This window comes from Rhinolophus hipposideros, assembly GCF_964194185.1.
Source record: "Rhinolophus hipposideros genome assembly, chromosome: 7".
NCBI lineage: Eukaryota > Metazoa > Chordata > Mammalia > Chiroptera > Rhinolophidae > Rhinolophus > Rhinolophus hipposideros.
The window spans coordinates 33665133-33687433 of record NC_138053.1 but is presented as its reverse complement, the minus strand read 5'-3'; the positions used below and the strand labels follow the sequence as shown (position 1 = coordinate 33687433).

Genomic DNA, 22301 nt, shown 5'->3' with positions numbered 1-22301 from the left:
GATCACCATGTCTAAAAGAGTCCTCATCCTCATGTATCCCTTGATCCGCTCCCATGGTTCTATTTCACTTATAATTTCCTGAGATTTATAGGTTTATGTTTGTTATCTATTCTTTCTTTCTAAAATATAAGCAAATTAATGAGTTCTTTGTAACCATAAAGTATAATGTGAAAATTTGTTAGTCACATGACTATGAATACATTCAGATTCTGTGGTGTGTGAGTGTGTATGTGTATGTGTGTGTGTGTATACTCAACTTACTATGAGATTACATCCCAATAAATCCATCACAAATTGAAATGTCATAAATTGAAATACATTTAATACACCTAACTAACCTATCAAACATCACAGCTAAGCCTAGCCTACCTGAAATATGCTCGGAACACTTATATTAGGCTATGGTTGGGTAAAATCTATTTACTGTTTCTGCCCAGAATCAATAGAGAATATATATGTATATGTGTGTGTATATATATGTATATATGATTTATTATGCAGAATTGGTTTATGCTGTTATGGAGGCGGAGGCGTAAAAGCCCCACAACCTGCCATCTGCAAGCCAGAGACACAGAAAGGCCTGTAGTGTAGGTCCCGGAGCATGGTGGTTTTGACACAAGTATTGTGTGCAGAAATGAAAATCTGTATAAAGTAAATCTGTATTCCAGTAAAGACAAAACACTGCCCTTTCCAGGAAGGATATAGTTAAATCTAACCGACTTGCCACCAGGTAGGTAGCTAATCACCCAGGGAAAATGTGCCCAGGGACTCGGTGTTGGTCTCTGCTGCTGGCAGACTGAACACTCAGCAGTGGCTGTAGCCAGGTCAGCCCTCGTGAGTGGAAATCCATGTTGTTGAGCACATGCATAACCTCTATGCCTGCTACCCTGGCCACTTTCGTAATAATCCCATTGGGAAATGATAGGGATGATGGGGAAAGAGGCTGACTGGTATTTACAGAATGGGTAATCCTAACCACTGGATTAATAAAATCCTCCTTTGCTGAGGTCACCCTTTAGTGAGCATTCATACGGGGCACAAAAATCTTCATGTCTTTTGCCCATTCAGATAAGTCTACCAATATATCTCTCCTCCAGATTTCCTTGTCACCAATTTTCCAATCATGTCCCTCCAGATACCCTGACCATCCAGCCAAATTGGTGGCCATAGCCCACGAATCAGTATATAATCACACTCTGGCCATTTCTCTTTCAGGAGTGATCAGATGCACTTCTTAAAGTTCTCTTTCCCTTCACCAGATCCTTCAGGGATATCTCACAACGGGCTGCAGTACTGCCACTGTCCACTTTTCAGTGGTGCCTGCATATCATGCAAAATCATTGTCAATCAGGCCAAGATCTTCTCTTCTAATTGTAGTGAACTCCCCGTGAAGCCATAGGTGCAGGCTGGGAAGAGAGAATTCACTGCAGCAGGAGTGGGGACCATAGGCATTCGGGCCACTTCTTGTTACTTGTTTCTTCAGAGTCAGCTCAGGCCCAGTCACATATATGCCACTTCCATTTTATAATGATTTGATGCTGTGCATGCCCAACTTTATGGCTTTGTGGGTCAAATAATACTCGATTCATGACGGGCAGCTCAAGTCATAGTAACTTGATGGCCCACAGTTAAGCATTCAGTCTCTACTAAGATCCAGGAGCAAGCCAAAAGATGTTTCTCAAAAAGAAAGTAGCTCTTTGCGAGAATTCCAGGAATTTGCTCCAGTATGCTAAAGGTGTACAATGCAGCTCACCTTTTAGGGGCTTGCGAGAGGTTCTAAACAACAACTGTATCTGACAGACACTTTAAGCACCAGGGATCTACCCGATTATAAGGTCCAAGCAGCAGAGCATTTTATACAGCAGCCTGGACCTGTTAGAGAACCTTCTCCTGTTCTGGGCCTCATTTAAAACTAACAGCTTCTCATTGTCACTGGGTAAACAGGCCAGAGTAACACACCCAAATTATAAATATGTTGCCTCCTAAATCCAGAGGTACATGAGGTGTCGTGCTTCAGTTTTGGCTGTACGACAGGCAGATATAACAACTTATCTTTCATCTTGGAAGGGGTACCTCAACATGCCTCAAAGCACCGAATCCCTAGGAATTACACTGTGGTAGAGGTCCCTGAATTTTTTCAGATTTATTTTCCAACCTCTGGCATGCAAATATCTTACTGGTAAGTCTAGAGCAGTTGCTACGTCTTGCTCCCGAGGTCCAATTAGCATATGCCATCATTATGGTCCAGCATGATCTCTCACAGGATGGAAAAGTGATCAAGCTCCATGCAAACTAAATTATGACAGAGGGCTGAAGAGTTGATATCCCCCTGAGGTAGGACAGTGAAAGTGTATTTCTGCACTTGCTATCTGAAAGGAAACTGTTTCTGGTGTGACTCACTGACAGAGATGGATAAAAAAAGGCATTTTCCAGATCAACAGCTACATACCAGTTACCAGGGTAGGTGTTAATTTGGTCAAGCAATGAAACCACATTTTGTTCAGCAGCTGCCATTGGGGTCACCACCTGGTAAAGTTTGTGATAATCCACTGTAATTCTCTAAGATCTGTCTTCTGCACAGGCCAGAGAATGGGGATGTAGTGGGAATCACCACCCATTGTATTATTCTAGTACTTGATGGTGGCACTCTCTCTGTGATCGCTCCAGGAATGTAGTACCGGTTTTGATTTTCCATTTTCCTATGTAGAGGCCGTTCTAGTGGCTTCCATTTGGCCTTTCCCACCATAACTGTCCTCACTCCCTAACTCAGGGAACCAACTGTGGGGATCCTGCCAGATTCTAGGTATAGCCATTCCAATTATACATTCTAGAAGTTACTATACATTTTAGAAGTTACCATAACCACCAGATGGGTTTGGGGACACTCTGAACAGATTGTAAGATGAACCTGAGCTAAAACTCCATCGACCACTTGACCTGTACAAGTCCTTACTCTGACTGGTAGGCCACAGTGACATTTTGGATCTCCTGGAATCAGTGTCAGTTCAGATCCAGTAGTCCCCAAAGGGTCTGATTATTTAATTTTCCCTAATGCAGAACTAACCCTGGAAAAAGTCCATAGAACACATTAGGGAAGGCTGAGAGAAGGATTAATAGTATAAAGATTTGGTAGTTTACCAGTGTCCATTCTTAAGGGGACCCAGTCTCCCCTTCATTCAATGGATTCTGGGTCTGTAATTTGGCCTAAACCTGGGAATTAATTGAGGAACCATGATTCTGTTTTTGATTCAGGGTAGAATTTTGTTCACTTTACCTATAATTTTTCTGCTGATATAGATCAAGTAAGCATTTAGCAAATCTCCCATCTATTCCACTTCTAGGAACCCGTGATCAATTACTACAAGTTTGCATGAGTCAGAGTACTCGGATTGTAGCTTTGACCCTACTATCCATTATGCTAACCACACCTATGATACTTTGCCTTTGGCAACTGAGTAGCCACATCTGGCCACTGCCACCTGGGGATCCAATTACTCCCACTGCATTTGGGTTTCCCAATTCTATGGCAGCAGTTTCCACTGTGAGGCCTGCAAAGAGTGATCATAGAGCTCTTCAAGGAAACCAAGGTTCCCCTCACAAATTTATTATTATTTTTTTTACAGCATTGGTGAAGGGTATGTTTTTTGGACCCTCTTAGTGTGGGTGAGAAGGTTTGAAATAAGAAATCCATTCTAATATCCGGAAATGCTCCCAAGTCTTTGAATCCCTTCCTTTACATTAAACCAAGAGAGATTCCACATTTCCACTAAACTCATTGTAGGCCACCTATTGGCCCAAGTTTCAGCCAACCAACCAACAAAACTGCCAGAACCCTTTCCAACTCTCCAAGTTGCAATATCAAATGCAGAATCTTTGCTTAGTGAGACCATATCACTAAGTTCAGCCTGATACAACTTTATATTCTTGCACCATTATCCCACACCCTAGTATCAACTTCTACACACAGTCACTGGTTTCTGTCTGTATAAATTAGAAATAGCAATTTTTGAGTTCAGTACACCTCGTTAAGAGTCACACTCAGAGGCCTGCTAGGACCTGAGTCTAGTTATACATATAGAGACAAAGAAGGATAGAAAGACAATAGGGCTAGGTCCTGAGGATAATCAGTATTGCCTTTCTTGGCAATTGCCTTTGGAAAGGCCATTCCAGTTTCCTCAGATTACACAGAACTAATATCTACGGGACTCAGGTGATAGGGATGGACAAGCTGGTATCACTGTGGCGGGGAGTCCACTTCTGCTGAGGATGGGAGGCTGCTTTCATTGGCAAAGAAAACTCTTCAGAAGTGTGGGCTTGACATCTCCAGTTTTACCAAGTTTTTCCTACACATCTCCTTCCTTGCTTACAAGATCCCAGTCTTCCCTAATCAATGCCATTATTTTAAAAGTAGGCATCCTGCGACACTGTGAGCTCAACTTGTGTTGTGATTCAGTTAGCACATGATGAAATTCTGTGTTTGATTTTCAGCAATCTCCACCCTGACACTATAGGAGATAAAGTTCTCCTTCAGGGAACATGCAGAAGCTTTTAGGTCATTTATGAAATACTTGAGCTAGAAATGCAAATCCTTGAGCTCATCTTTTCCTTTCACTACTTTTCTAGCAACATTAGAAGCAACCATTCAATCTCATTTCATTTGTTAGTTTTCCACAAATGTTCAAAAGTATCATACACACAGACACCGAACTCAAGCTCCCTGCTTCTTGTAAGTAGTTGATTAGAATTAGTCAATGCAGACGTTTTGTGTATCAGTATTATCAGTTCATGCTATAACTATCAGTGCTACCTTGACTACTAGAAATAGGGTCATTCACATTTTTAAATCTAATCATATTAAAGAGTTAATTCCAGAAACCTCAGAACCAATTCACAAAACTTTAAAATTCTGTTTCTCTAAAACTTCTCATTACAAAAATCTCCAGAAAAACAGAACCAATAGGGTATGTAGGTATAAATCTTTATCTATCTATCTATCTATCTATCTATCTATCTATCTATCTATCTATCTATCTAGAGATATATAGGTAATTGGTTCATACAATTCTGGAGACTAAGAAGTCCCACAATCTGCAGTCTGTAAGCTGGAGACCCAGGAGGCCCAGCAGCATAGTTTCAGTCTGAGTCTGAAGGCCTGAGAACCAGAAGTATTAATGATGTAAGTCTCAGTTCAAGGACAGGAGAAAAACACCGCACCAGCTCAAACAGTCAAGCAGAGAGAGCAAATTCTCTCTTTCTCTACATTTTTGTTATATTCATGTGCTCAACATTTTGTCTGTAGGTGGGAACAAACAATTCCCACCTACATTGGAGAGAGATTTACTAAGTCTAGTGATTCAAATTATAATCTTATCCAAAAACTCCCTCACAGACACACCCAGAAATATGTTTAACCAAATATCTGAGCACCCAGTCAAGTTGACACAAATTTAAACATCCCTGAATGGAAGGGTCTCCCTTTCATTGATAACAACCAGTATTCCCAAATAAGAGTTTGCTTGCCTCTCTAAGCATCAGTTTTCTTAATCATCCAAAGGGGATATTATTATATGACTCAGGTGTTTGTTCTTATGAATGAACAACATAATCTAGGGAAAAGACTTGGCCCATGCCATGTACTCAATAAGGATTCATAAAGCGTAGATACTTTTTTCCACAAGTTGGAGGATTTTCAAGACACCTAAGATCACACCAGCAAGCAATTGCCATCCCTGTATATCAAACATACTTCCCCTAGGAAGGCTTCCCCTTAGGCTGCCATAGTGGCTACAATACCAACATTAATCGTTTCTCTCAACAAAGAACAATTCTTCTTTAAAAGAAAGACTGTCAAAATATAACTGAAATAATGCAAAGGGGCTGATTGTCAAACCACATTCATAGGAATCACATATATTTTCTGGTATCACACTTAACTAAAAATACAAAGAATACAGCAAATGGTGAGGCACAGAGAAAGTATGCAGACCTCTGGGACTGTCAAGATTCTTGATCTTTTTTTTTTTTTTTTTTTTTGAGCATAAAATCAGTGCTGGCCTAGATTTAATATTTGAGGATTCTAAGCAATGCATACAGGCATTAATTCAATTCAACAAAGATAGCTATTTCAGTCACAAAATGTTTTTATTTTGTGCTTAAACAATTAAGAAATAGCCACTGACATGTTTCAACAGGCCATGCTCCATAAATCAATTAATTCCAAATGTATAAGCAGCCTAAACATACTTCACTAAAAGAATTCCAAGGATAAAGTAATATTTCCACTAATAAATACTACAAGTGAAGTGCAGATTAGTATGTTTACAAGTTTTGACTTCATGATTTTTCCCTGGCCTGGGCATCTCGAGGATATAGATAAGTTACAGATCAGTTGCTATCCCTTTCTTAAACAAAGTTCAATGAAAACAACATATGTATTGTATTCATGTATATTAAGATTACACATAGAGCATTTTCCTATTCTGGCACCAATTTGTATTTGGTAGTGGTGATGGTGCTGTGTGTGTGTGTATGGTGCAGATATGAAAGAATTTTATTAGATTAAAAAAGACTGTAGAGAAATGTGTGGTGTATGTGGATATCCAGGAAATCTAATTATCGTAGAGCTTATGCTGGGCAAGCAAAAATAATCCCCATGCAACATGGCCAGTGTTCCAGGGAGAAGATTCCTGTCTCCATACTGTATTACATTTTTATAGGAACAAGGTGGAGGAGGGAGATCGATGTGAATTGTGACAATGGAAGTTTTCCTTGTCAAAACAGTGGCCTGGTTAGAATGGGTCAGCCTCTGAACACAGGGGCTAGAATCACCATATTCTTCTCTCCAGCTAAACACATTCTCAACTAAACTCTCTAAATGAGTAACGAAATGAGCCCCCATGACCCCTCAGATCTTTCCTCCACCTGCCTCCCAGAATTTAGGGATTATTAAATATTATTTCTACCAGTTCTCTTGACACTAGGTTGCAGAAATTTCCACAATTAATAAGAAGTAACGAGTAGATTTCGAGTCTCAAAAATTAAAATTTGGGCTTGCTAATTTATTACATCATTATTATTCAAACAAAGGTGTAGTTAGATTTTTGTTTCCTTTGAAATGCCTTCTGCTTCTTACCAATACATATTCCCTTAAGAAACCCAGATTTAGTTCCATATAACAAGTATCAGAAAAATTCTCCATACAACATTAAGCCAACCCAGGTTTCTTTGGCAGGGTTCTGTTGTTAAAATTTATATTTAAAAAGCAAAAGTATTTCAATTATTGGTTACAAAATGTTACTACTTTTTAAGGAAAATAAATCTTAAAGTTTAACATTTGGCAAAAAAATATATATTTCTGGCTCTGCCATCGAGAAGAGTCGACACTGTTGTGGGGCAAGTTATGTTATCACCAGTCATTAATTAAATTCAAAACGTAAAATCAGTTCAAAATACACAGAAATTGAAAATATGTTTCTATCCATTTTTACATAAATTAAGACATTCCTAGGGATGTTTTATTTATTCTATCATCTCATAATGATAGCAACAATAAAGGGAAGAAGTACAATAGAGATATGTGGGAAGAGGTCTGAGGATAAATATCTTGTATCACAAGAATGAGCATGGAGTAACTAAACTACATCTGATAAACAATAATTTAAATAAATAAACCAAAGAAAACATATACTAACTTTACTAGAAGGTGAGATTATGTCCAAAACTATCACTTTTAACTTTAAATATTTTGAATGTTTGATAAGAGAGAATATTAATTATGTGTTTAATTATCTTAAAATAAAAAAAAATGTTTGTATAAAATTTAGCTAAGTGTTTATTTTCACAAATCTGCATTCAAATATATTCCAATATAGAATCAGTAAGCAATAATAAGACAGTGATTTATATTTTTTGCCATATCCTTTTGTCAGTGGAATACACATTTGAATCTCAACTAACAGATCACTGATAGGCCTTTAGAACTAAATAACTTTAGATTCTGAAATTAAGTTTCACTTCATCCATGTTTAATAGACAAGAGGAATTTTTTCTCTTATTCTTCTTTTGAGAAGTAGTAAAGATAAGGAAATCAAAACAACACAATAGAAAGACCCTGGATTCAATATAATCTATATTTTGTATTTTGTTTTTAACTGACTTCTTGGCTTGGAACAGAATTACTGAAATATAAATATACATGTACAGATTTCTTTAGAAAACTTTCTTGTGAGTTATCCCTGTTAATTTATATTATTAGAATATAATATTACATACAAAATATAAGTATAAATATCTCATGTTCACAGCTCAGATAGGTTTAAAAATAAAATTATCAATAGAATATGATAATTTAAAAATCAATAAAATTTAAATCAATGACATTGATTTAATGTGTTGTATTATACAGATTTGCCAAAATGTATATGCTTATCCTAACACAGATCATTTGAAAAATTAATTCTTCTATTTTTTTTGTAATTGAATTACTAGAAAACTTCACTTTATCTTATTATGAATTCATTATGTACATATTGTCTTGTTTTTTCATTTCTCATCATTCTGAATAATTAAAGATATACATCATGATGTCAATGTGATTACAAATGCTAATCATAAATATCAGCACTGACATGACATGGTAGTATAATAATTTTCTACGTGATCATAAAATTCATTATGTACTCCAAATAAAACAAAAATGACAAAATTTAATAAATCCTCATGGATTAAGTGTTTGCAGAAATATGTTTTAATCATCACCGCAGAGAATAGTAACTTAACTTCCCTGAACCTCAAATCACTAATGTGTTAAGTGGGTGAAGAGAAATGTAGATTGAATGATCCATTAGGCTTTGTATTTGTATTTTGTTTGCCACCAATAATTCAATGAAACACATTTAGCGCACAATTACCGAGTACCTAATATCAATAAATGTGTAGGGTCTGAGATTTTACTATTCTTGAATGTGAATAAATTCACCTGTTATAGTTTCATGGATGTTTTCAGAAGAGGTTTACATTTCTAGGACAGAGCCAAAGGTCGCTATTACTCATGGGCACAGTGACATGATTAGATTTTGTATTGTTATCATCTTTTTCTTAAACCCCAAGACCCGTGGGGACAATATGAAGTGGTTCAGATACTTACTGTGTATGCAGTGGGTCTGAATCACAGCTGAGGTGCCCTGGGCTTAGGGGAGTCAAATCTTTTACAATGGACTATAAGCATATCTGTCCTTTGCCTGGGAGGGGGACATTATCTTTATTATCCAGGGAAATATATATATATATATATATATATATATATATATATATATATATATATATGTATATATATATACACCTTTTCCCTGGAAATAGACACTAGCTCTATTTTCTTTCTTTTTCTTTTTTTTTAAGTTAAATTTATTGGGGTGACATTGGTTAATAAAATATTTCGCCTTTTACTAGCACTATGTTCCTAGGCTGTTTGTTATAAAGACAATTTGGAACAAAAGGCTGTCAGATGCACCAAGCACTGCACTAGGCAGTGGGTGAACACAGTCTTTCTTCTTAAGGAGCTAACTGACTAGTGTTGGGGACCAATAGTTAAATAATTCTACTACAATAAAATAAGTGTTAAACAGAGAACTATGACTTAAGAGATGTATCCTGACATGGAAAGTCAAAGAGGACTTTAGATAGGAAGGCCCTTTGGGCTGGGGGTTAAAGGAACAAGGGGGCCAATAGATGCAGAAAAAGCATTTGATAAAATACAGCAATCTTTTATGATAAAAACCCTTAAGAAAGTGGGAATAGAGGGATCATATCTTAACATAATAAAGGCCATATATGACAAACCCACAGCTAACATCATACTCAATGGGGAAAAGCTAAAACCATCCCCCCTAACATCAGGAACAAGACAAGGTTGCCCACTTTATCCACTTCTATTCAACATAGTGCTAGAAGTTCTAGCCACAGCAATCAGACAAGAGAAATAATTAAAAGGCATCCAAATTGGTAAGGAGGAAGTAAAATTATCATTATATGCAGATGATATGATAACATATATAGAGAACCCTAAAGACTCCACCAAGAAACTATTAGAACTGATAGATGATTTAGTAAAGTAGCAGGATATAAAATTAATATTCAGAAATCAGTTGCATTTGTATATACCAATGATAAAATATCAGAAGAAAAAAAAATTCCATTTACAATTGCTGCAAAGACTATAAAATATCTGGGAATAAATCTAACCAAAGATGTAAAAGATCTGTACTCAGAAAATTATATGACACTGAAGAAAGAAATGAAAGAAGACATAAATAGATGGAAACACATTCCATGTTCATGGATAGGAAGAATTAATATAGTTAAAATGTTCATACTGCCTAAGGCAATATACAAATTCAACGTAATTCCTATCAAACTACCAACGACGTTTTTTACAGAAATAGAACACATAATCCTAAAATTTATATGGGACCATAAAAGACCCCGGATAGCCTCAGCAATCTTGAGAAATAAGAACAAAGTGAGAGGTATAACGATACCTGATTTCAAACTATACTACAAGGCTACAGTAATCAAAACAGCATGGTACTGGCATAAAAATAGACACATAGATCAATGGAACAGAATAGAGAGTCCAGAAGTAAATCCATGCCTATATGCCCATCTAATCTACGACAATGGAAGCAAGAATGTACGATGGGGTAAAGACAGTCTGTTCAATAAGTGGTGTTGGGAAACCTGGACAGACACATGCAAGAACATGAAGCTGGACCACCTCCTTACACCATATACAAAAATAAATTCAAAATGGCTTAAAGACTTAAATGTAAGATCTGAAACCATAAAATATCTAGAAGAAAATATAGGAAGAAACTTCATGGACATTACCCGGAGTAAGATTTTCACTGATATATCCCCTCGAGCGAGGGAAGTAAGAGAAAAAATAAACATGTAGGATTACATCAAACTAAAATGTTTTTTCACAGCAAAGGAAACCATCAATAAAACGAAAAGGGATCCTACTGAATGGGAAAAGATACTTGCCAATGATATATCTGATAAGGGATTAATATCACAAATCTATAAAAAACTTACTCAACTCAACTCCAAAAAAACAAGCAACCCAATTAAAAAATGGGCAGAGGACTTGAGGAGACATTTTTCTAAAAAGAAAGTTTGATTTTAAGTTACTCTGGATTCAGTCATTAACTAACTTATGGCATCCAGTAGCCTGAAATTTAAGTTAATATGCACAATCATCTTAAAAACATAAACAAAAATAATCTTTCCCTGTTAGTTTATTGTATTACAGTGAAATTCACAAAGTAAAGCTTAAAACACTGTAAAATCTCATTCCTAACTAACTCATCACCAATCACTTCCAACACCACACTGTGTAGTGGTCAATGCTATAGTGGTCAATGCTATAGACTACATGTTTTGAAGCTCTAACCCCACCCAATGCAGTGATATATACAGGTGCGATTAAGTTTAGATTACGTTGTGAGAGTGGGGACTTCATGACGGGATCCGTGTTCTTAGAAGAGGAAGACACATCTCTCTCCCCACGTTTGAGCATGAAGGAATGGCCATTGAGCACACAGCACACAAGCCAGGCAAGAGGCCCTTCCAGGACCTGAATCTGTTGGCACCTTGTTCTTGGACTTTCCAGCCTCCAGAACTGTGAGACACAAATCTGTTATTTAAGCCACACCCTTACAGTCTGTGGTATTTTGTTACAGTAGCCAGAGCTGACGAAAACAGTCAATAAGTCTGCATAGTAAGGGTACTGAAACATTGAATCCTGAGTAAAATCCTGAATTTGAAATGGTTTATCTAATGATTTTCACATTTGGTTCAATAATTATTCATAAAATATGTTTCACATTTTTTCCTTATTTCATTATTTTTTACTGGTCACTTTAACTTGATTTGATTTTGAAAAATAAATCATACACTTCACCTCACTGGTGACTAGATTGCAATGTACTGCTAATGCTTTTAAGATTTCTACCACCTTTGTGAGTTCTACCAGAAAGCTGAGGCACTTAATCTGTTAAATATCTTTTAATGTTTTGACATTAAAGATACTAGATAAGTGCAGTGTACTAACTTGATATTACTATTTATGCTATGTTACTAAGGAATCATTTAAAAATTCACTGTAAGCCTGCTACCATTGAGATTAAGAATATTTAAAAATAATAATTCATGGCTCATTTCTGTCTTTAAGTACAAAATTTGAAACTCGTCTAATTAGAAAATAGCATCATCATTCTTACAAACAATCCACAACCTGAGTTGTGATTATTTCTTCCTATCTTTGCAGTTCTTTCCTGTTATAGCTTTCTTTCCCTTAGAACATTTTGATTCCACCTATGGAGCTTTTTTCTGAAAAGAACTGTCAATCCTAATCAGGTCTAAGTTCTCCTTGGTAACTTATTTTGTGATCAATTTGAGGTGGACAGGGGAGGAGGAATCTCATTTCTAATAAAACAGACACCTGCCAGTCAGTTACCTAAATATAACTATCATGTGGCTTTAAGCCATGGAGAAATCTTTCTACATACTTTAGAAATTAAAAAAAAATGTTTAATAAAATTAGTTCGGGTGACAATAGTTAGTAAAATTACACAGGTTTCAAGCGTACAATTCTGTAACACTCATACATCATTTATATACTATCACATTGTGTTCACTACCCAGAGTCAGTTCTTCCATCACCATATCTCTGACCCCCATTACCTCTTCTAGTTATCCCCTTTTTCTCTTTATCCCCTGGTAACCACTGAACTATTGTCTAAAATTCAAAAATTTTTAGTGAGAAAAATAATTTTCAAGTAGTTATTTTGCTAATGGCATATTTGAATCACTTTCTTTTTTTATTAAAGTTTATTGGGGTGACAATTGTTAGTAAAGTTACATAGATTTCAGGTGTACAATTCTGTAATACATCATCTATATATCCCATTGTGTGTTCACCACCCTGAATCACTTTCAATGACACATTTACCACTGGAGATTTTCTTTTATTTATTTCTTCTTTTTTGTTTTTCTTGGAAATTTCAAGTGCTAATAATGTTCCCTGGACAATATTCTATTTCATGTATTTTGTAAAAGGTGTATGCAAATATAGAGATTGTATATGTTCCCTTTTTACAAAGCTTCAGTGTTTAAAAGAAATATTCAATTGTTTTATCATCCTCTTTTCAACTAAACCCATTAAATATATATATAAAGCAGTTTGAGGGTAGAAAGGATTTTTGACTATATATGATGCAATATGACACTACACAGTTAATTTGGGTTTTAACTTAGCTTCATTTTGTAGAAAATGACAGTGTAGGCCTGATATTCAATTCGGGAGCGGCCAGTAAGACAATTATTGGATCTCACTCTTACAGCAATCTGAACAGATATATAAACTCTGTGACAACATAAGCAATCTATTATAATATTGAACACATGACTCATGACACTTTAGCAATCATCAAGGTTTTTTATCCATAATTGAAGAGGCAGGATTTCTTTCTTATATTAACACAAAAGAAGACAAGGGATATTTACACATAGTTAGGAGAAATGTAATTATCATCTATAAAAAAATACTAGACTCTATTTATGACTTATTTTGAAATAATACTAGATTCACAAGAAGTTACAAAGATAGCACACACAGAGGTCCCATGTACCCTTTACCTTTTTTCCCCCTATGGCTACATCTTCCATTATTATAATAGAATATCAAATCAGAAAATTGATATCGGCACAATGAATGTTTAAAATTTTATACCATTTATTGCAAATGTTAGTCATGTAACCCTCAATATAATCAAGATATAGTTCTATTCCTTCAATGCAAAGATCCCCCTTTATAGTCACATTCATTTTCTTCATCCTTGCCATCTATAGTGGGTTGAATAGCATCCCTCAAAAAATCCTTTCTACCCAGAACCTCAGAATGTGATGCTATTTGGACATAGGGTCTTTTCAGAAAGAGTTAAGGATGTTGAGATAAAAATCATCCTATATTTAACGGTAGAACCTAAACTCAATGATTGTTGCCCTCATAAGAAGAAGAGAGGACACACAAAAACACAGAGAAGAATGTCATGTGAAGAAAGAGACAGAACTTGGAGTGATACAGCCGCAAGCCCAGAAATGCCAAGGGTTGTCCGCAGCTGCTGGAAGCTAGGAGACGCATGGCACGATTTCTTTCTCAAAATCTCCAGGGGGAACCATGCCGACAACTAGATAGATTTCAGACTGCTAGCCTCCACAAATGTGAGAATAATTTTTTGTTGTTTTAAGCTACCTGGTCTGTGGTACTTTGTTACAGTAGCTTTAGGAATCTAAATAGACCATCCTTAAATCCTGACTACTACTAACATGTTCTCTTTCGCTATAATTTTGTCATTTATAGAATGTTATACGAATAGAATCAAACAGTATGTGACCTTGTGAAATAGGCTTCTTCACTCAGAATAATACCCTTGAGATCCATCCATGTTGCTGCATGTATCAACAGGCAATTCCCTTTTATTGCAGAGCAGTATTCTATAGTGTAACAGTAGCAGTGGTTGTTGAATCATTCACCTGTCTATGGACATTTTGATTGCTTCTAGATTTGGCTATTACAAATAGTTGCTATAAACATTCACAGACAGGTTTTTGTGTGCTTTAATTTCTGTGGAATAACTGTCCAAACATGTGACTGCTGGGTCATATGGCAAGTGTATATTTAGCATTTTTTTCATGAAACTGCTAAATTATTTTTCAAACTGACTATAGCATTTTATATTCTGACCAGCAATGCATAAGAGATGAAGTTTCTCTGCATCCTTGCCAGCATTTGGTATTGTCATTATGTTTTATTTTAGCTGATGTAATAGATATGTAATGGTATTTCTTCATGGTCTTAATTTGCATTTCCCTAATGGCTAGTGATATTGAACATCCTTTCATGTACTTATTTGCCATCTGTATATCCTCTACAGTAAACTGTTTCTTCATGGCTTTTACCCATGATCTGACTTGTTTTTGTTTTTTATGTTTCTTTTCTGTGTTTGGATTTTTTTGTTGTTGTTTATTTGTTTTTCTTTAAGAGTCATAAGACAAAGGTGGAGAAAAAAGGGTAAAATAGGTCCTCAGGATCTAAGGACAGTGGTAATTTCTCTGATTTTTTTTGTTATATATATATATATTATATATATATATTATATATATATATTATACATATATATATATAATAGTTATAGCTATTCAAATCAATAGCACAAGGATACATATTCTTCATAAGGACTCAAGAAACAAATGCCAATTTAGATCATATACTGGGCCATAAAATAAATCTCAACAAATTTTAAAAAATTAAAATGATATAGAATTTGTTCTTTGACCTCAATGGAATCAAACTACAAATCAATAACATAAAGATAAAAGGAAAATCTCTAATCACTTGGAAACTAACAACACACATCGAAGTAAGTAAGCCAAAGATAAAAGACTAAAGAAAAAAAAATTTAAATACATGGAACTAAATGAAAATGAAAATATAACATCAGTACTTGTTGGAGGCAGCTAAAGTAATTCTGAGAAGGAAATGTATAGCATGACATACTTACATTAGAAAAGAGGAAAATCTCAAAAATCTAAGCCACTCAAACTAGAAAAAAAAATTAAAAATATAAGGCGGGTATAGGGAAGAAATAATAAGAACAGAAAATCAATGGGATTGAAAAAAAATCGGCAATAAAGAAAATCAATAAAAGAGAAGATACCAGTACAGACCCTACACAAAACAAAAGCATAATAAGGTAATACTATAACTACTCCATTTGGCTACTTAGATGTAATGGACCAATTCCTGGAAAAGTACCAACTACCACAACGGACCTCATCTGAAACAGATAATTTGAATAGCACTGTAACTATTCAGAAAACTGAACTTTTAATTTAAAAACTCAAAAAAGAAATTTTCAGGACCAGGTGGTTTCACTGGCAAAATCCATCAGTCATTTAAAGAAGAATTAACATCTATTCTACACAATCTCCTCCAAAATAAAAGGGGAAAAACTTCCGTACTCATTTTATGAAACCAGTAGTATTTATCAAAACCAGAGAAAGACAATACATAGAAAGTACAGACCATATGCTTCATAAATCCAGATTATTAACAAAAGACTATTAGTAAATATAATTCAGTATATATAAAAAGATTATAAATCATGACTAACTAGTGTTTATTCCAAGTATGCAAAGCTAGTTCAAAATTGAAAAAGCAATTAATGTAATGCATTATATCAACAGGATAAAGAAGAAAAATTACATGATAATACCAATTGATGCAAACAAAGCATTGGAAAAAAATCAACACCTATTCACAATAAAAACTCTCAGAAAAAATAAGGACATAGAAGGACTTCCACAAATTGATACAGAAATCTACAAAAAACATACAGCAAATATCACACTTAGTTATGAAAGAGTGAAACATTCCCACCAAAGATCAGGAACAAGGTAAGGGAGTCCACAATCATCACTGCCCTTCAGCATGGTTCTGTAAGTTAAATTTGCACAGTAAGGCAAGAAGAGGAAACAAAAGGCATAAGAATTAGGAAAGAAAAACCTCTCCCTGTTTGCAGATAATATATCTATATAGGAAATTCCGAAGTATCTAGAAACAAATTCCTAGAAGTAAAGTTAATTCAGCAAAGTCTCTATACAAGATCACACCAAAAACAAACAAACGAACAAACTATTGACTTTCTGTATCCTAGAAAGGTATACTTAGAAACTCAAATTAAAAGTACAATCCCATTGTAGTTGGGGGCACGAGACATGTAAGGAGTGAACTGACGCACCACAAATGTCCCAGAAAAGCGTTCCCAGAAGACCAGGGTGAGGGCCAGCGTGGAGCGTCCCACAGCCTCAATGAGGGCCGGCACCTGATCACAGGGCTCTCTCGCACGCATGCATGCAAGCGTCTTCCCGCACCTGATCTCAACCCCAAAGGCATAGCTAGATGACGCCTCACCTGGAAAGCCAGGTGGAGCCAATCAAAGTGCAGCTGTGTGGATGCAGGCAGTGCTTGGCATCGGTTCCTCTTCCTGCTGGCACCTCCGCTCCCAAAGCACGTACTTTCATGTTGAAAATTACAAAATGCTGATTAAATAACATCTAAATGAATTGAGAGAAATAATATTTAAATGGATTGAAAGATTCAACATGGAAAAAGTCAAGTATCCTCAAATTGATATAGTTTTAATGCAATTCTCATAAAGATTCCATCAAATTGTCATGTACATAGAGACAAGATCATTCTAAAATGCATAAGATAACTAGAATATCAAAACAATTTTGAAAAAGAATAAGTTAGGAAGATGATTCTACGTGACCTCAAGACTTACACAGCCACAAACCAAGACCATGGTGGTGTTAGAGGGATAGAGGCAAAGATCAATGAACCAGAAACAGCCCCACATATGTATAGCCACATATGTATAGCCAGCTAATTTTTGACAAAGTTACAAAAGCATTTTAATGAAAAAGAAAAACAATTGTCTTTTCAACAAATGGTGCTGCAGCATTAGATATACATAGGAAGAAAAAAAACACATGTACCTCAAAATGCATCATACATTCAAATGTGTAACATAAAACTATGAAACTTCTAGAAGATAACATAGGAGAAAATCTCCTGGATCTAGAGGTTGATGGACAGTTCCTACCTAGACAGTACACCAAAGGAAGAATCTACAAATGAAACAAACAAACAAACAAACCAATAAACTGGATGTCATGCAGGGTCTCTGCTCCCACACAAGAACACAGGATATGGTGAGGTCAAAAAGGAACACCCACGGAACCATAGATAGGGGAGTCATACCACTATATTATCACTCGCTGCTGGGTTGGAGATACAGGAAGCAGGAGGCACAGGATCAACAATCTGCCTTCAGCTTTTCTGCCAAACAACCCACCGACCAACCCCCTACTGGAGCCACCACCGTTATATCAATGGCTCAAGGCTAACCAGTAACAGCTGATGGCCAGCTAGTCACAGCTGATGGCCATCTACTACCTAAGCCAGAACCTTTCCATGTGAGGTCAAGAGCCTGGAAACTGCTCTCTGGGACTCTGTCCCCACACTGGACTTCATCAAATCTAAAAACTTCTTTCTTTCTGTGAAATACCTGATTAAGAGATGAAAACACAAACTTCAGACTTGGAAATAAAATACTTGCAAAACTTATATCTGACAAAAGACTCATATCTCAAATATATAAATACGTATAAACCCCTGTTTACATCTCTTTTTATAGCGTACTATAGTCTATTAAGTGGTGCAAAAGTGATTGCGGTTTTTACAATATTTTTAACATTTTAAACCGCAATCACTTTTGCACCAACCTAATAAATCTTTGTCAAAATTAATCATCTAATTAGATCATCCAGGATACAAATGTACTATTTTTATATGAATGAAATGGGAAGTGACCTTCAGGAAGAAGTCCAGAAAATAGATATTTTTAATCTCCTGTGACTAACAAGGAGGCAAAACAACCATTTATTTAACTAAAATGTTAAACCATATTTTATGCCCAGGAGTGTGGACATGTTGTAGCTCAATGGTTTTGTAATGTCATCATATATAAAGAATGCACACACATCTACGATTCATTCCCTGAAAAAGCCTAGACTAATAGACTCTGTTCTGTACCTTTCATTTTCCCCGTACAACTCTTAAGTCTTTGAGACAATGACTTGCTACACATTTCATGATATTTTTTTTTTTTAGTTTCAGGTGTACAAAACAATGTGCTAGTTAGACATTTATCATTTATACCCCTCACAAAGTGATAACCCCCTCCCCCAATCTACCCCTCTGACATTGCACACAGCTGTTACATTCCCACTGTCTCTATTCCTAGTGCTATACTCCACCTCTTGTGACTATATATAATTATAGTTGACATTCATTATTATTCAGTTTCAGGTGTACAGCACAGTGATCAGATATCCCTGAAGTGGTCTCTCTAATAAGGCAAGTGTCCATTGGATACCCTACAAAATCTTTACAACATTATTGATTATATTCCCCAATATTGCCCAAACTGACTTTTGCAGCCCAGTGACAATCTTGTGGTTACCAATTGTGCTTTCTAATCCCCTCACCTTCCCCCTCATCCCCACTTCCTCTCCCATCCAGCAACCCTTAGTTTTATCTCTATGTCTCTGAGACTGTTTCTGATTAGTTCATTCATTTATTCTTTTCTTTAGATTTTACATATAAGTGAGATCATATGGTATTTGTCTTTCTCTGTCTGACTTATTTCACTTAACATAATGTTCTCTAGGTCCATCCACATCGCTGAAAATAGCAAGATTTCATTCTTCTTTATGGCTGCATAATACTCCATTGTATAAATGTACTACTGTTTCTAATTTCAGTCATCTGATGGGCATTTCAGTTGTTTCGATGTCTTGGCTATTGTGCATAGTGCTGCAATAAACATAGGGGTGCATATTTTTTTTTTCCAATTAGTGTTTTAGATTTCTCTGGATAGATACCTAGCAGTGGAATTGCTGGTTCATAAAGTAGTTCTATTTCCAGTTTTTTGAGATACCTCCATACTGATTTCCATAGTGGCTGCACCAATCTGCAATTGCACCAGCAGTGCACGAGGGTTCCCATTTCTCCACATTCTCGCCAGCACTTGTTTCTTGATTTATTGATGATAGCCATTTTTGACTGGGGTGAGGTAATAGTATCTCATTGTGGTTTTCATTTGAATTTCTCTGACGGTTAGTGAGGTTGAACATTCTTTCATATGTCTATTTGCCATCTGTATGTCCTCTTTAGAAAAATGTCTCTTCATGTCCTCTGCCCATTTTTTAATTGTGTTGTTTGTTTTGTTGCAGTTGAATTGAATGTGTTTTTTTTTTTATAAAGTTTGGATATTAACCTCTTATCAGAGATATCATTCACAAATATCTTCTCCCATTCAGTAGGGTCCCTTTTTGTTTTATTGGTGATTTCTTTTGATTAAGAGTTTAGCTGGCTTCTATCACAAAGTTTTAAAACAGGCAGAAAATATCTATGGTTATATAGAAAACAGAGCTTTGGAAATTCAGGACCAGTGTATGAGAAGGATTGATTGTAAAGGACAATGAAGGAACTTTTTGACATGATTTAAATTTTCTATATCATAATCATAATGGTATATACATGACTCTATGTATTTGTCAATGCTTATCAAATGTTTAAAGCCAATGTTCTATCAAGTATTGGGCTTTCATAATAATTCTGAAGACCTCTTTACATGCTCTCAACACTTAGAGACATTCACCAGCAATATTTTGTTTGTTTGTTTGTTTTTAATGGAGACTATTTTGTTTAACTGTACAAAGACTTTTTTATTTTGTGGCTGTTTTTATTATTATTATTATTATTATTATTATTTGGGGGTAATATTGGGGAACGATGTGTTTCTCCAGTGCCCATTGGCTCCAAGTTGTTGTTCTTCAATCTAGTTGTGGAGGGTGAAGCTCAGCTCCAAGTCCAGTCGCCGTTTTCAATCTTAGTTGCAGGGGGCGCAGCCCACCATCCCCCCACGCACCATCCCCCCACGCATTCCTACCATATGGGAATTGAACCGGCAACCTTGTTGAGAACTCGCGCTCTAACCAACTGAAGCATCTGGCTTCCCCTTACCAGCAGTTCTTTTGATCTTGGATACTACCTCGTCAATAAGGACTCACTTATACGTCTTCCCTCACGTATTAATCATTTGATACAATCCAGTCCAGACTCTTTTTCCTGAGGTCTCACTATTTACTCCAACAAATTCTGAGAGCAAAAAGAGTTACCTCTTGTTCTGCCATTGGAGCGTGAGGCTCAAGACACAACCTCTGGCCTTCCAATTCCTCATGTGTATCCCAACCATATCTTCCAAACTGAAGAGGACAAGCTCTCAAGAAGTTCCATTGAAACCCTCCTCAAATGACCTGAAGTTAGGAGAAGGATTCTCCCACCCTTCCACCATATTTACAGTAGTCTTCAGAGAAATAATTTTTTCCATTATAGAAATCTTCTGTTGTTTGGACACAAGTTATAAAATCAGTTCTTGGTTATCTCTGCTGCAAGTCTTATTTATGTGATCTAACATCTCATTTTGGAATATAAGAGAATTTGTCCTCCTTTGCTAGAGCTTTAGTCAAAACTGATATCATAAAGTTTTCCATTGTAATATTTTATTATATTTTAGAAAAAAATAAATACAATAAAAATTCAAAAATTAAAAATATATACAAAAACTGTTTTCATCCCATCCCATATCCTTAAATCTTCCTCCCCATATATAACCACTCTTAATGGTTTCTTGTGTTATATATTTACAGGTATACACAAATGAGTAAAATAATAAGGATATATGTTATGCATCATACATTGTTTTGAAACATGCTTTCTTCACTCAAGGATTTATTTAGCCATTTTTTTTTTTATCTCAGTTTTTAGTGGTTGTATGGTATTTCCATGTGTGACTATAATTGTTCCCCTATTACAGGTTATTAACTTTTTTAAGTTATTAAATAACTTTTTTAAGTTATTTAATATAATAAACACAGCAGGAATGAGTAATTTTTAAAGTATTTTCAAGAACATATAGATTTATTTAACGATAAACAATCTAGAATAAAAATTGTTACAGCAAAGGATACTGTGATTATATGTTTTGTTAGATATTGCCAAGTTGTTCTCCAAACAAACTTGTCAGACCAATTTACATTTACAGCAATGGGAACTAACAGTTTCCCTACACTCTTGGAATAATATGTGATCAAACATTGCACTTTAACAATGTGATAGAAGAAAAGTAATAGCTTGCTTGTGTTCATTTTAATACAGCTCATGTCCTTTGTGCATTTTCTATTTAGGTGTTAGTTTTTTTGTTTTTTTTTTTTTTTTTTTTTTTTTTTTTTTCTCTTTGGAAGATTTGTTCAAATTCTGGATAGTATATTAAGTCTAGGAGTTATACCAACATTTTGCCTCCATTTTGTATTTATATTATAATTTCATGGTGTTTTTGCTTTGCAGTAATTTTTATGTCCTGTTTTTCAATATTTTTTTCACAGATTCTTGAAATTACACCTTGCTTATAAATGTCATTGCCATTATAAAATACTTTTTGTTTTAAGGTTTATGCATACATATTTAATTTTTTAAATCACTGTTCTGTTACCTGAAGAAGTACTAAAACTATACTAGGAGACATTCCTGCTCCATTCATTGCATATATAGC

General features: G+C 35.4%; 1 pseudogene across 1 annotated transcript in view; it reads right to left on the bottom strand.

The window, feature by feature from the left end:
• The window catches only part of LOC308499736 (eukaryotic translation initiation factor 2A-like), a 65215-nt pseudogene extending 48245 nt beyond the window's left edge, over window positions 1-16970 (bottom strand). Inside the window, exon 1 of the transcript in view lies at window positions 16809-16970. The product of the transcript in view is annotated as a eukaryotic translation initiation factor 2A-like (transcript). The remainder of the gene's footprint in view (window positions 1-16808) is intronic.
• Window positions 16971-22301: the final 5331 nt, after the last annotated feature.